Source organism: Macrotis lagotis, chromosome 7 (assembly GCF_037893015.1).
Source record: "Macrotis lagotis isolate mMagLag1 chromosome 7, bilby.v1.9.chrom.fasta, whole genome shotgun sequence".
NCBI classification, from domain to species: domain Eukaryota; kingdom Metazoa; phylum Chordata; class Mammalia; order Peramelemorphia; family Peramelidae; genus Macrotis; species Macrotis lagotis.
The window spans coordinates 112,398,591-112,414,024 of NC_133664.1; the positions used below are offsets into that span (position 1 = coordinate 112,398,591).

Genomic DNA, 15,434 nt, shown 5'->3' on the forward strand with positions numbered 1-15,434 from the left:
AGTAGTACTGAATGAATAGGCAGGGTTGTGCTGTAATCTGCATTATAATTACATCATCTTTCAAACTTTCTCATTACTTTCAACAAGGGCAAAATCATCCTTCCAGTTGTCCAGGCTTGCAATCCTGATGACACCTTGAAGGTTTCATTGTCTCTTCTCACATATCTAATTAGTTAACACATGATGACATTTCTGCCAGCAAAATATCTCTCACATTTAAATATAAAGTCACCCCACTAATTCAGTACCTCATCACCTACCAAGTGATTGGTATAGTGGATAGAAAGCTGGCCTTGGAACCTAGAAGAGTTAGATTCTAGGGCTTCTTCTGCCACCTATGACTATATAATCCTAGGAAAGTCATTTAAATTCTCAGTGCTCCAGGACTATAAAGTGTAGAGAAGGTGTCAACCTGCATTAGTAGAAGTATGTCCTTCTTTCATGTGCTCCCCATACCAATAAAATCATAGTTTCAGACTCCACCTCATATTACAGCATTTCAGGGATATTATTTTATGATTAATTTAAATTATAGGTTTTCTATGCCTTTGTGGAAAGTCTTCTTGAATTACTATAGCATAAGATATATTAGTTTAGGGTCCAGTATTCTGGTGAACTTTTGAAATGGCCAAGGGATTAATATTTTACTTATTACTTTATAAGTTATAAAAAATAGAACATAAAATGATGAAGGAAAACTAAAGAAATTTCCTCTAAAAATTTGACCTTTAAATGTTGTATGCAGCACCCTTTGTAATCAACTGGAGAGCGGGTACTGCTAAAGTTACTGTTTCAGTGTGTGCATAATCAATTGAGAAAGATTGTAGTGGTGAACTAGAAATACCAATTGGAATAATAATAAAATAAAAAAAGGGAACCAGACAGAAACTATTGTTGTGGTATTTTTGAATGGTTGAAATAGGAAATTGATTTGTGTAGGGAAGGAAGGAGAGGTAAAGGGATAAATTTCATTTGTACTGTGTTTATATTGTCTTTGGAAATGAGGTCAGATTCTTTCATTCAAAACATTAAATAGCATATAATGAATTACTAGGTTTGTGTGGCTTAGAGCAAGACAAAATATGAAGTAGCTAATACAATTACACGTGATCATTACCTCAAAGCAGGTGATCTGAGCTACAAACAAATTGGAGTTAAAGAATAACTGCAATATTGACAATAGGAAAGTAATTTTGTCTAAAGATAGTGATATATATATGTGTGTGTGTGTGTGTGTGTGTGTGTGTGTGTGTGTGTGTGTATGTACACACATATATTTATCTAGATAAAGAGATATAGATATAGAGATAGATAGAGATAGAGAGAGATAGAGATAGAGAGAGATAGAGATAGAGATAGAGATAGAGATAGAGATAGAGAAAGAGATGATAGATATGTGAAAGGTTGTCATGTTTGGGAGGGATTAGATTGTGATGTTTGACCCAAGGAGTCAGAGCTGGAAATAATGTGTGGAAGCCATACAGAGACAGTTTAGCCCAAAATAAAGCTGGGGTGGGGGGGGAATAGTGATATTTAGAGCTATTCAAATGTAAAATAAGGTCACTTCAAAGGAGAATTCCTCTTTGTTGGAGGCTCCAAGAAGAATCTGGAGACCATGTGTCATTGAGATTAGAGTGATGATACCTTCTGTGTCTGGGTTAGACTACATTGCCACTTAAGGGACTGTAATACTCAGAGTCTGAATTTAATTTGCTTGACTCTGGGAATCTTTTAAATGTTTTTATGTCTTTTTTATGTATTTGTAAATTTATGTATGGAAGAAAAATTCTTTTCTACAGTATAGTATGGTTAAAAATAATAATTTCACATGAAATTGCAAATCTATTATATGCAGCTTGTTATTCATTTTAGATATATAATAAAGTTATAGCAATCTTTTGTCAGTCAAAAAACAAAGGATTGGCCCCTTAATGAATTTTTTTAATGACAAAAATATTTTAGTATCATTGTTTCTATGTCTTTCTGTGGTCAACCTGTGTTCCTTTGGTTGGTTTATACTTATTGGCCCTGCCTTAGTACATCTTTATCTCTCATACTTGGATGGCTATAAACCACCTAATTCAAATGTGGAAATGGAAATCAGTCATATCTGATTAAAATTATGAAAACAGAAATTATTTGGAGCTAGAAAAATGAATTCAGTTTAAGCTTCCTCTTTACTGTGTGGCTTTGGACATGTTGACAAAGAATAGACATAGCTGTCTTCAAGTGTTCTAAGTGCTTTGTGAATGAGTGACTTAGGATTGTCCTGCTTAGCCCATGAAATCCAAAGCAGTAGAAAATGGATGAAAGATGTAGACAGGAAGAGTCAGGTTTAATGGAAGGAGAACACTTCTTAGCAATCAAATTCATCCAAAAATGACAAGGACATTCTTTGAAGGTAGTGAAGTATATATAGTTCTTCAAGGAAAGGATGAATGATCCTTGGTCAGGTCTATTGTAGAAGAGATTGTTATTCAAACAAGAATTGGAATAGACCCTCTCTGAGACCTTTTCCCAATATTCTGTGAGGCTGAAAAATTAATTAAAATCTTTAGTTTCCATTTTCTCCTCTGTTAAATGAGAGGACTAGCCTGTATGATGACTTAAAGTGCCTTCTAATTCTAAATTCTATGATCTGATCAATTAGAGGTTGAAAATCAGTACATGAAAAAGAGCAACATAAGGTCAATCTCTGGTTCAAGTTCTTAACAGGATAATCTTTAAAGACAGCAAGAGAAGGAGAGTTGGCCCACATTCCCAGTCATAAGACCTTGAGCTCCTCCAGGCTGTTTCCCTTTCATGGACTCCCAGGGCAATGGAAATGAGTTTGATACTCTGAATATCAGAAGATAAGCAGTTACCCACTTGAAAGATGGTGGCAGTGCTAGTACTGAATATATTCAATGATGGCATGTCAGGAATTTACTACTTATTCAAACAATATAAAAGATACTTGTGGGAAGTAAAAGCCCAGACTTATTATAATGATAATTAAGAAACAACTGGTAGTTCCATGGATAGTGAACTGGACCTGGAGTCAGGAAGATCTGAACTTAAATCCAGCCTCAGCTATTTATGGACAAGTAGATTTAGATAAGTCTTTATTTGCCATAGTTTCCTCACATATAAAATTGAGATAATAGCAATTATGTCTCAGGGTTGTGAGAGGATCAAATGAAATATTAAAAAGTACTTAGCACAATATCTGTCCCCATAGCAATGCTATTTAAACAAATTTCCCTCAGTGTTATGCAGACTTGGATTAATGTTGTATTTTGCAACTTTCATCAATGTAATAATTAGTTACTAAGATGCAAGCACTTGCTTGTGTGGGGACTTCTATCAGTGTACATCCAATTCATTTTTGTTTGTTCATGTTTCCATTCACTGAAATAATAGCACCAGTATCATGTTTGTGTAATCATTTTATGCATATGTATTAAAAATCTATGATGTACACAGCTAGATTTAGGATAGATAGAAAATCTATGTCAAATATGGTCCCTGACCTCAAGGATTTTGCAATCAAGTAGGGAAATAAGACTCAGACACAAAATGTTCTAGAACAAAGCACTGCATAATAGGTACATCAATAGTAAAAGAAACTAATTTAGAAGGAAACTCATTACCAATCAGGTGAGACAGTGAGGTACAGATAGAGAGACTGAAGAAAATTTAAGTGAGAATGTAGCCTCTGCGTTAAACAGTCTAGGTAACATTTCACATAAATATTTACATTACACTAAACATAAAATAAATGCTTTAAACATCACTTTTAGGTATCTAAGTAACAGAGAGGATAGAGCACTGAATGGGCACTCCAAGAAATCGAAATGCCTTAGGCATTTAATAAATATATGACCTTGGACAAGATACTTAATCTGCCTCATATTATTAGGGTGAGGATCAAATGAGATAATATTACTATAATAATATTACTATGCAAATGCTAGGTCTTACAACTGTTATAGCTGTTACCATTCAATGACACTGTGAAGAAGGTAATTTATAATTTCCCCCATTTTATAGATGAGGGAGAACAGGTTCAAATCTGTTAAGTGACTTGTACAAGGTTATACTGTAAGTTGCAGAATATGGAGTCTTAAGCTCAAATCTTCTGACTGCAACAAGTGTATTTTTTCAAATCTATATATTACTTCAGCAGCTGTATCACTTTTGTGGATGAATATTGGTTATGTAGCATCTGATGGTGTCATGGCACTGTAATAAGTGTTAACTATCACTCCAAATCAACAGCACTTAATAATTGAGGAAACAAAACAAAGCAAAACAAAACATTTCTCCATTCATTATTCCTCCTGATTGTTCTATATTCTTATATGTATTTCTACCCTTCCCAGCCCAACCCTTTATTTGCCCATTTTTCCTCTCATTCAGTCCTTCAATTTTCCCATCTACTTAAGTATTCATTCATGCACTAATCTATATATTGCCTGAGCTAACTACTGCTGCTATTTATAATATATAGAGAAAAATTAATGATTAAGGTTAAATTCACCTTAAATCTTTAAAAAACTAAAATGTCAGAAACATCAAGCAAAGATCCTTACAAACAATAATGTAAAAAATGAATGCAACAGAGTACTATATACAAGTGCAATGTATAATATGTAGCTGTGTGTATCTACATATATAAATGTATGTATGTGTGCATACAATGAAGACTATATTATATATTTATAGCAGTTTACCATTTTTCCTTAATGAATATGGGGAAAACACTTCTGTATGTGTTTATTTATATTTTGCATATATTCTTTGTGCCTCTTCTTTGCTTACTACTTAACAACATCTCTTTTGTGATACAAACAAAGCAATGTGGTATTATCTGCACTATGCAAAGACTGAAATAATTTCCACATAAATTTGGTAAGAAAATCTGGTGCTTCAGTAAGAAGTATTATTTAATTGAATTAAAATTTGAAAATCCAGGAAATAGCTAATTTAGAACTCAGACTCTTTTTATATTTTCTTCTAAGCTAATTAATCATTGGATCCCATCAGGAGTAAGTGTATGTTTTATCAACTAATTCCAGCCAGATAGTTACAATTTTTGATTGGTCATAAAAAAGAATTTGACTTGTGGTCTATATTCATAAACTCGAGGAGCAGACACAAGAAGGCTGTAGACATACTGAATAATTTTCTAATTGTGGGTCATGATGTATTATAAATTGAAACCAGTCAATTTTCCATTGTTTATTTCAATTATAACATCCATTAAAATAAAAAAAGACAAAGAAAACACATGTGTATTCATCTGTTAGGTCTCAACAAATCACAATGCATTGAATGGTTTCAAAAATAGGTAGCATAAGAGGATGTGAATAATTTGAGGTAGTATATCCAAATTATAAGCAATTCCATATGATACAGACAATATTGTCTTCCCTTAGAATCTTGTTTTCCTCTGTGGAAAGCAACAACTACAGCAACAACAATGACAGTGTAAAATTTCTCATTAAAAATTTTTGTGTTCTTATTCAAATGTGTTCTAAAAATTTAATTCTAGCATAATCAGGACAGGGAGCACCAAGCCTTTTAAAAAGTAAGAAATAGTATGGGTGTTGGAGAATAAAGTTATTTCATACTGTGTCTCTGTGGAACAAATTTTGAATTTGAAGTCAGAAAACTGAGTTTGAATTGCAGGTTTGCCACTTAGTGCTGGTGTGATGTTGGACAAATCAAGGAGCCTCTTTGAGACTTTTGACTCTTTGGGAAACTGAATTACATGAATTCTTAGGATCATTTCACCTCTAAACCCAACTGAACTGGAAATATTTTACCTGAATATGATAAGATTTATAAAGAATATTGCAACTCAAGCTGTTGAAATTACACCACAAACTGAAAATAAATAGACCCATTCTGCTTGACTCCAGAAAGAGGACAAATACTCATAGAAGTTGAATACACAAGAATTGACAAGTAATTTTGGGTTTGAAGATAAAGAGAGCTTCAAGTTTTTGAGTCTGAAAAACTAGGAATTTTATGAAGGCACAGACCAGGAAAACCTGAGTTTAAGTCTACTTTTGATTCCTTGAGTGATTCTGAGCAAGTCACTTAACTTATATGAAAGTAAAGGTGCCAAAATGCATTGGGAGCAACATTCCTCCCCATCTAGGAATTTCCTAATGCAAGGAAATTATAGCTCTAGCTCCTTTCCCTATCCCATTTTTGCTTAAAATAAAGAAAAGGATAAAATGGCAAACCATTTATCCTCTCTGATTCAATTAACTATGCCTATGGGAAGGATAGCTTCCCATAATACAAATTGACCATGAGTATGTAGCCAAAGTACAACTGCCCATCTGGTGATAGTTTTCTCTAATTGCAGCTCAAATACCTAGAAGAAAATAAACAGCCTCATTAATACCAGCCTTGAAAATACAAATTCATAAAGTGACTTCAAAGTCATAGCCTCCAAAGATTTCAAATTAATTTAATATTCAGATTAATTTCTTATTTGATTAGAATCACAAGTTTGATGTGACTTTTAGATATCATCTTGCTCAAGCTGGGCAAATAACTCGACTAAGATTTAGAAAGGTTAAGATTCATTTTAAGGATATTCAGGCAGGAAGAGACTCTAAGTCTCTTGGCTCCCAGGTCAGAGTTGTTTGTACTAAATCACACAACTTTTCAAAATTTTTTTCTTTCTAAACATTAAAATATTTTTGTGTTAGGAGTATTGGATAAGGGGAAGGAATCAAAAATATTTAAAATAAGCATAATATTGAGAATATTTTCTCTGACTATGTTGCATACTATTCAAACTTGAATTCTATTGGAAGTTAAGTTTCTTGTTCCTTGTTCTTCATTCTTTCTCATTTTCTGTTTTAGTAATGGAAAACCACCTTCCTCATTAAGAAACTCAAAAGGAAAAAATTTTATGAAACTTTCTCCTACCATGATTAATTCAACATACTAATCTTTGTTTTAGTTCCTTATTTAGCAGACAAAAATTGTAATATATTTGACATTGGATAGATAAAACAGCTGAATAATTGACTGAATATTTTGCTCCATATCTGGGTGCTTGGGGATCATGGAACCACATGACATATTCTCACAATATCCATGCTTAGATATGGTGCAATCAGACGCATACATATATAATATGAACCCATATGTATAGATAAATATAAAATATATAACAACATAGAATCACATTAATCTAGAAACATAAATCCTCAAAATTGAGAAGTAAATAGTGCTTGGTTTGATGGATATAATTATATGTAAAAATAGCTAGATTGGAAAAAAGTGGATTTTGCGTTGTTTACAATCTGTGAGGAGTAGTAGAGAAAGTGAATAGAAAGCAAAACATCTTCAGTATGGCAAAGTAAAAGTAAAAGAAAGCACATATATTTTGAGAACTCTCCTACCATCATACAAATATTTGTATTATATGATTAAATAATGAGGTCAATACATTGTTATTATATATCATGCTTTCCTTTCATGATAAGTTTTTTCCTAAACCATGACATAGAAGCTGCTCTCTTATTACAATATGCATCATGGTTATGGTAGTCTTAACCATTTACCAATAAAGGCAATTCCTCCTCATGATCCATTAATATGTAGTTTCTCCTTTCCCAATTTGAAAAATAATATGTTACACTCCACCCTGGCAATGCATTTTGACCGAAAGGGTTAATAAGGACCAAGAGAAGATCTGTTCCTGGGGATCATGGAGGAAATTGGTGTCTGCTGCTAGGGAACAGCTCAATAGCATGGAATACTCTAGACTGGTATATTTCTAGTCTTGCCCTACCTGGAGATCCATGGTGTGGAACCATGAACTTACAAAACCAACATGTCCTCTCCAAGTTTAAAGAAGTTCCTCTTCACCCTCAGTTGATTAACTAATCCAGAGACTAACTTGTTGTAGCAAATTTTTTTTTCTGTCTTCTCTGTTGACATTTCCTCTATGTGTTTCTTCTCAGATGAGGGTGTGGGTATCTCTTTATCTAAGTCCCTTCCTTAGTGTCATCCATATTATCTTTATAAAGAGAGGTCAGTAAACAAGGTCAAAGAGACAACAACAAAAAGCACTTATCATGAAAAGGGAAGAAGTGTTTCTTTAGTTCTTACTATGTGCTAAGTACATTTTTTACATATATTATCTCATTTCATCTTTAAAACAACCCTGAAAGTTAAATGCTATTAAATTCCCTATTTTACAGTTGAAAAAACTGAGGAAAATAGTTATCTAGGATCTAGGATCACATAGCTAGTCTGTGTCTGAGACCATATTTTTAACTCAGGTCTTCCTGACTCCAAGCTAATAGGTCTATCCGCTTTGCTTCCTATAAGTTATCCACAGAGTTCAGTTCCCATTACAGCTACAACATGACCCCACAAGTTAAGGGTGAAATAAATTAAGCATATATTTGGTATAAAGGGTATTATGTACAATTGCAAGTTTTGCTACATACTATAAACATGTATAAAGACCATCTTTGGGGCAAGTAGGTAGTGTATTGGACAAAGCACTGGATTGAGAATTCAATCTTCATAAATTCAAATCTAGTCTCAGATTCTCACTAGTTATGTAACACTGGGACAGTCACTTAATCCTGTTTGCTTCATTTTCTTCAGGTGTAAAGAAATCTGGAAAAGGAAATAGCAAACCACTTCAGTATCTTTGCCACGAAAACCCCAATTGCAATTACGAGTTCGATGTGACTGGAATGATAGAGCAATAAGAGCAACAACAGTTGTCATCTTTTGATTTGAGTTTGCTGTCATTATAGATACTTAAGATGATTAAAACACTACCATTTAGATATTATACATCTGAAGTTTGTTCAAAGAACTAATCCATTCCAAAATGTTGGGTGCACTTTAGTCTGAATGCCTGCTCTTGCCTCCCAGACATTCCCAGTAGTACTTTTTTTTGTGAACTCTTCATTCAGAGCACCCATAGAACATCATTGCTTCTATCCTCTCAAATGATTCATCTCTTACTTCTACTAATTTTCTAGTCTTCAAAGAATACTAGACACAGGATGAATTGTGCTTTTAAATAAAATGCGTGTTTCCATATATCACCAAAATTTTAGAGGTCATGCATTAATTTCAATCCCCAAGTTGCTCTTAATTAATTTAAAAGTCTTCATTCAACAGGAGATAAAACCCTTTTTTCAGATTGATAATGTTTAATAGATAATTGCCTCCACAGAAGAAGAAACAGACATAAATTCTTAAAAAATGTGACAGAGAAACAATTTTTTCTTGGTTTCAGAGAAAATTTTGATGGGGATAAAGGCACTAGTGTCCTCAGAGGAGGAGAGGAGCATGCCAGAGACAAAGGAAAGGAAAGCTGAAGATAATGAATAAAATTTGGACCACTTCATCTCAACCAACTAGCAATTCTCACAGAAATACTGTGAAACTTATTAAGCATCTCACAAATGGTTAATGTCCTAAGCCATTTAATAAACTCTATGTGAATGGAAAGAGCCCTGGATTGAGAGTCTAGATAAATGAGCTCCAGTGAATGAAGTGGTAGTGACAAAAATGACAAAAAGGGTAAAAGTGACATCTGTGCTGTTCTATATACTTCTGCAATGAATTTCTAAGAATCTATGTTTCAAGTAAACACAAACAGAAACAAATCTATATAATCCTTAAATTGTTGATAATGTTCCAAAAGAAATGTATCAGGATCTAAAGAATAATTGTCAACTGTCTTAATCTTTGTTTTCTTCTTGTTTTTGTTTTAATTTTTATTTTCCATCATTTTGGTCAGAAAATCTGGACCAAAAAGCAGTCAAGGATTGGAAAGAACATTGGACTTGGGAACCATAGAACTAGATTTGAACCCCAGCCCAGAAAGTTATTAACCCAGAAGTCCCAAATTAATTCTTTACTTTTTAGAAAACTCAGTTCCCCCAACTGTATAAGGAACCTGATATTTTTATTATTACCTCAAAATGTTGCTGAGATGCTATGCAAAAAACAGTTATGATTCTAGTGAAAGAATTTTATAATCTCTACATTTATCTAGTGTGAATCTGAATTCGGAATCCTCAAAACAAGTGATTATGGAAACTTACAGAATGTAGGAACTCACTAATTCATGCAATATCCCATTGGATTTAATTCAGTTCTCTTTGATAAAGAATGTTCCCACCCACCCACCCTCTTACATCAATCTTAATTCTGTTCCCTACAACTTCCTCTTCAAGGATGGAAGATAGAACCGGTGCACAATGAAGTTTGTATCTCCCTAAATTAAAAAAAAAAAGAATAGCTAAGATGTAGCAATCCAGGGGTTTTTTTTTAATAAGTTAAATACTTACAATAAAATATCATGAATAAACCTGACATTTTATTTTCTCTGGTGAGATTTCTTTTCTGCTACTAATTCATGTGAATAAAATCATTTGATCAGGTTTCTGTGCTTATTATTGTTTATTTAAGTAGTCTGCAGTGCCTCCTGGAAACTAAAGGAACATAATAATGGCAATAATATAAAACTATGCACTCCTTCTTAGAAAATATTCTTCCTCTTGATCAGATAATTTTTAGTTTTGATCTTCCTCTGAGAGTTTGCTAATTTCCAAGAAAACAAACTGTTCATGCTAAAGAGTTCACCCATCTCTACTGTTTGCTTGTCACCTCAACTCATAATCTGCTATTTGTATCACGCCAGTAATTAACTGTAAAGATACTTCTGTTGGCTCAAAAATAGGTGTCTCATTTCAAATAAAAAATAAACCACAATAGATGTACTACAAAGAAGATGAAAAAGGAAAAAAAAGACAAAGAAAAAAAGGCTTGTTGAAATACATTTGACTATTGAATTATTTAAAGAACAATTTTCATCCATTCTTGTTAATTGATGATTCATGCATATAAATGGATATATGTGTAACCATATATGTATATGTAATTTTCCAAAAACTATACAGTCTATGTTAAAGAGTAGAAGGTTATAAATAATCATGTTTATCTATGTATGCATATGTTTGTGTTTGTATGTCTATCTATCTATATGTATATAAATTATATGTATTATTTAGAAACTCTCTAAAATAAGCAGTAACTGAAAGTTATAATTTTAGAAAGTTGTCCAGCATCATTGACTAGTTAAATGACTTGTTCAAGGTCACCAAGCCAGTATGTTTCATAAGGACACTTAACTCTCATTCTTGTTGGCATTGCCTCTCTGGTTCTCCCTATACTGTACTAAAACGTCCTCTATGTGTGTATATCTGGTTTAATGAAATTGTTGCAATGCATATTTTACATGCAGTAGATACTGCATAATAATTTGTTGAACATAATATACAGTACTTTCTACTCCCCAAATTTGAGTTGAAATAAGTATGACTGTAACTTGGATAGGAGTTGAATCTTTCATTCCTCTTTTGGTTCTGCACCTGATTGTCTGATTTTCTCATAGTCCAACAGCCTTTTATTCCTACTAGAATATATCTTCACCCTTCACTCTTTTTGTTAATAGTCAGTTCCTCTGGAATCTCTAATTTTAAGGTACATTTAAGACCAGGCACATACATTCCATTCCTCTCTGACCTCCAATACTAACCTTCCAGATCTCTTTTTTCACAGGTCCCTAGTCCCTTTCAGTTCCATTTTTATGTGACCTTTCCCCATTAAGGGAGGTTATAAAAAATTTTATGTGTATGTATTCTGATAGAAAATTTTATTTTATTTAGAGATTTTAAAAACCTGACTTGAATGAGCAATATATTAAATCAGAACAAGTCAATACACATGCTAAGTGTCAGGAAAACAAACAGAAGCAAATGAAAGACAGCACTTGTCCTCAAGAAACTAGGAAATTAGCTGATATTTGAAAAAGGTTGAGTGATATCCCTACATCCACTCCCACTCTTACATAGTTCTCTTCTTAGCTAACTAGCAATAACATTGATTCAATGTTACAGTCAGTTTTTTTTCCCCAGGAAATTCAGATTTGGAAAAAATGTCTTGGTTATAATTTAATTAAATCGAATTCAAACAAAATTTATTAGGTGCCTACTCTGTGCAATACATTGTGCAAGATGCTAGGGGCTATTATAAATAAATATAACATCAGGCATACATATATAATCCATGGTTGGGGGAAGAATAATGATCTACATTAGTAATTTATCTCAAGGTTTATGAAATGTTTTCCTCACATCAACTTTGTGAGATAGGCAGTATTTATAACAATGCAATATCCTTGTAATACATGTTATTGCCTGGTCTAGTGTCTGCTTTATTTTGTAGTATCATACTTAACATTTAAATAAGTCAGTCATCCATTTTATAAATGTTTACTCTGTGTCAGGGAGGTAAAAACATTAGCCCCAGTCTTCAAGGAGCTTTTATTTCAACGGGAGAAGACAGCACACTCAAGAAAGCTAAATATCTGTGATTGTTGATGGAGGAGGGGAGTTCTCAAGTGGACATATAGTGATGAAATATAGAGAATCAGAAAGTGAGGAGAGAAATGAAGGATCGTTGACCTGGGTCCCTCCTCAAAATTGGATTTCAATAAAAAGTTCATAGGAACAGGGGAGAGTTTGGGTGTGGAAAAGGGAACAGGAACTAAAATTCTAGGATGAGATAACTTAGTTGATGTTTGAATAAGGATGAAGAGTGAGCAGGGAGATGAAAAATAAGAGAGCAAACCACATACTACATTTCTAAATGATAATCTAACATTTGGAGCGAAAAAAGAATCATGTACATAAATATAATTAACCCTTGAATTAACATACAAATCCAAAAACATTGGTTGCTGAGTTTCAATAGCTATGTTCTGCTTTAATCTTCATTTTTAATGGAATGTTATCCATAATAACAATGTTTGTCCTCCATTTTCAAAGAAGACCACTGACATCAGGGAGGTGATGCCTTGACAAGCAGATGAACTGGATTTCGGGGAGGGGTGGCTATGCTAAGTCACCAGTCTCACTTTCTCCTCCAAAGGTATCTGAGTCCAGTAACCAGATATGAATCTGGAAGACTGGAGATGGCCCTGGATGCAAGGCAATCAGGGTTATGTGATTGGCCCAAGGTCACACAGCTAGTAAGAGTCCTCTGACACAATCTATCCACAAGGTCATCCTTGAAACCTTTCTTACATGGACATTGTACTGTACTAAGCACCATTTTCAAGAAACCAGGATCATATGAGTTATGATGAAATAGCAAAACTTTTGAGTTAATGATTTGTCTGTTCTTTCATGATACAGAATTAAAGGATACCAAATCTTCTTCTCAGTCTACCAAAGGATCAATGAGATTCTATAGAAGGTCAATACTGATCCAAAGAATCAACATTTGTCTGAGAGACTCCAGAATAATGGAGAAAATGTGAGGTAATGTTTCATTTTGTAAGAGCAATGGTCCACACCCACTAGCTTAGTATTGTCATTTCACAGATTGCATACTATGTAAGACTGCTAAGAACATAATCAAAATATTGAACCTTGGAATCACATTCTGTTCTTTGGGACTGTGACTCCAAAGATGAAGAGTGCAGTAATATTTTTCATTTGTATAGCACTTTTTACTCATTAACTATAAAGGCAGCCAACTCTAATACTTACAATCTGTATTCTACAATTGGGCATTTCATTGTGGGTTTATTGCCTTCTATTGTTCCCTAAATTTTTTTTTATGTGTGGTATCAGTCTCTTCTCTGGAACTAGATTTTAAACTCCTTACAAAGAACTGACACTTTTAGGGCTCTTAAAGATTTTCAAGTAAATGTGTGTGTGAGTGTATGCATATTATCTCTTTTGATTTCACCATAAAGTGTATTTTATAGATAAGGAAACTGAGAAATTAAGTGACTTTCCCAGGATCCTATAACTACTGTCTAAAGGCAAAATATAGACTGATGTCTTCTAGACTTCCAAGTCTAGTAATCTATCTAATTGGTTCCCAGGCTTATGGAAAGGGACCAGTAAAAAGGGTTTAGTGAAATTCAACATGGTAGAATACTTGTTTTACAGCAGTAAAGAACATGGTTCAAATCTTTCCTTAAATATAAATTAGTTGTGCCATCTTGGTCACATTATTTAAGGACTCTAAGCCTCAATTTTCTTATCACTAAAAGGGTTTTCTATAGTTTCAGGATATCTTATAGGTTTTTGTGAGATTGTGGTAAAGGACTGGAGAAAGAATAGGGACATGAATTGAACCTTTTATTTCATTACTTTAAGCAACTTTCAGATGAGGATAGTTACTGGAGAAATAAAAGTGGAGAAGCTAGGTGGTACAATGGAGAGAGTACTGGTCCTGGAGTCAGGAGAACCCGAGTTCAAATTTTTTATCTCAGACACTTAGTAGTTATGAGACCTTGGGCAAATCACTTGGTACTGATTGCCTCAACAAAGGGGCTGGTTTGGGAGTGAGGGGGTAGGGAGAGAGGAGGAAGAAAAAAAGAGAGAAATGAAATTTCCAGATGATGTAGTCTTAAAGAATTGCCTGTAGCACTGAGGCAGTGTCAGAGATACTGCATAGATATAGATATTTTCCTGCTTTCTCTCTACTATACCATACTGCCTTTCTCCAGTGAGAAAATGTATATTATGGTTTGTAACCCTTAAAATGGCAAAATATTAATTTATTTTGCTAATATGTTAATTCTTTTTATCATTTATCACACTGTGCTATATGGATAATAGACTCTCTGGAGATATTTATATTTAACTTGCAAGTTCTTTGAACTACAATGAGAACTTCCTGGTTGGCCCTTTTTACTTCATTTCCTCCAAAATTCAGATCCCTTTTTGTTGTTTTTGTGGATGTTTTTGTTCAGTTATTCCAGTTATTCCATCAACTATTTTGTGACTCTATTTGGGGTTTTTTGGGCAGAGATAATAAAGTAGTTTACTATTTTCTTCTACAGTTCATTTTGAAGATGTAGAAATCAAGGCATGCAAATAGTAAGTGTTTGAGACCAGATTTGAACTCATAAAAATTAGTCTTCTTGAACCTCGACCCAGTATTCTATCCACTATACTACTTAGCTGCCCTGGTCAACTTTGGCAAGTGTGTAGGGAATGCACTAGAGACTTGAGGCAAAGGCACTACTAGATAACAGCTAATAATAATAATCAATGTTTTAGAGGACTTTTAAGGTTTGCAAAGTACATTACATATATTATCTTACTGGAGCCTCAAAAAAACTCAGTGATATTGGTCCTAATATCACTATTAATATTATTCCTATTTTATAGATGAGAAAACTGAGGCTGAAACAGGTAAGTTGATTTTCCAGAATGACAGAACTGGCAAGTACCCAAGACAAATCCCAGACTAAGATATAGAGGATATGAAACAAGCTAAGGTAACTGATTATATATGGGGTGACTAAGAATGAAAAATTGAGAATTATACAAGAGTTGTGTTCCTATGGGAAACCCTACAGA

The 15,434-nt window shown here is 33.6% G+C and overlaps 1 protein-coding gene across 2 annotated transcripts in view; it reads right to left on the reverse strand.

Moving 5' to 3' along the window:
• Positions 1-15,434, reverse strand: part of CHRM2 (cholinergic receptor muscarinic 2) — a 198,599-nt gene that overhangs the window by 129,125 nt on the left and 54,040 nt on the right. The window lies entirely within an intron of this gene.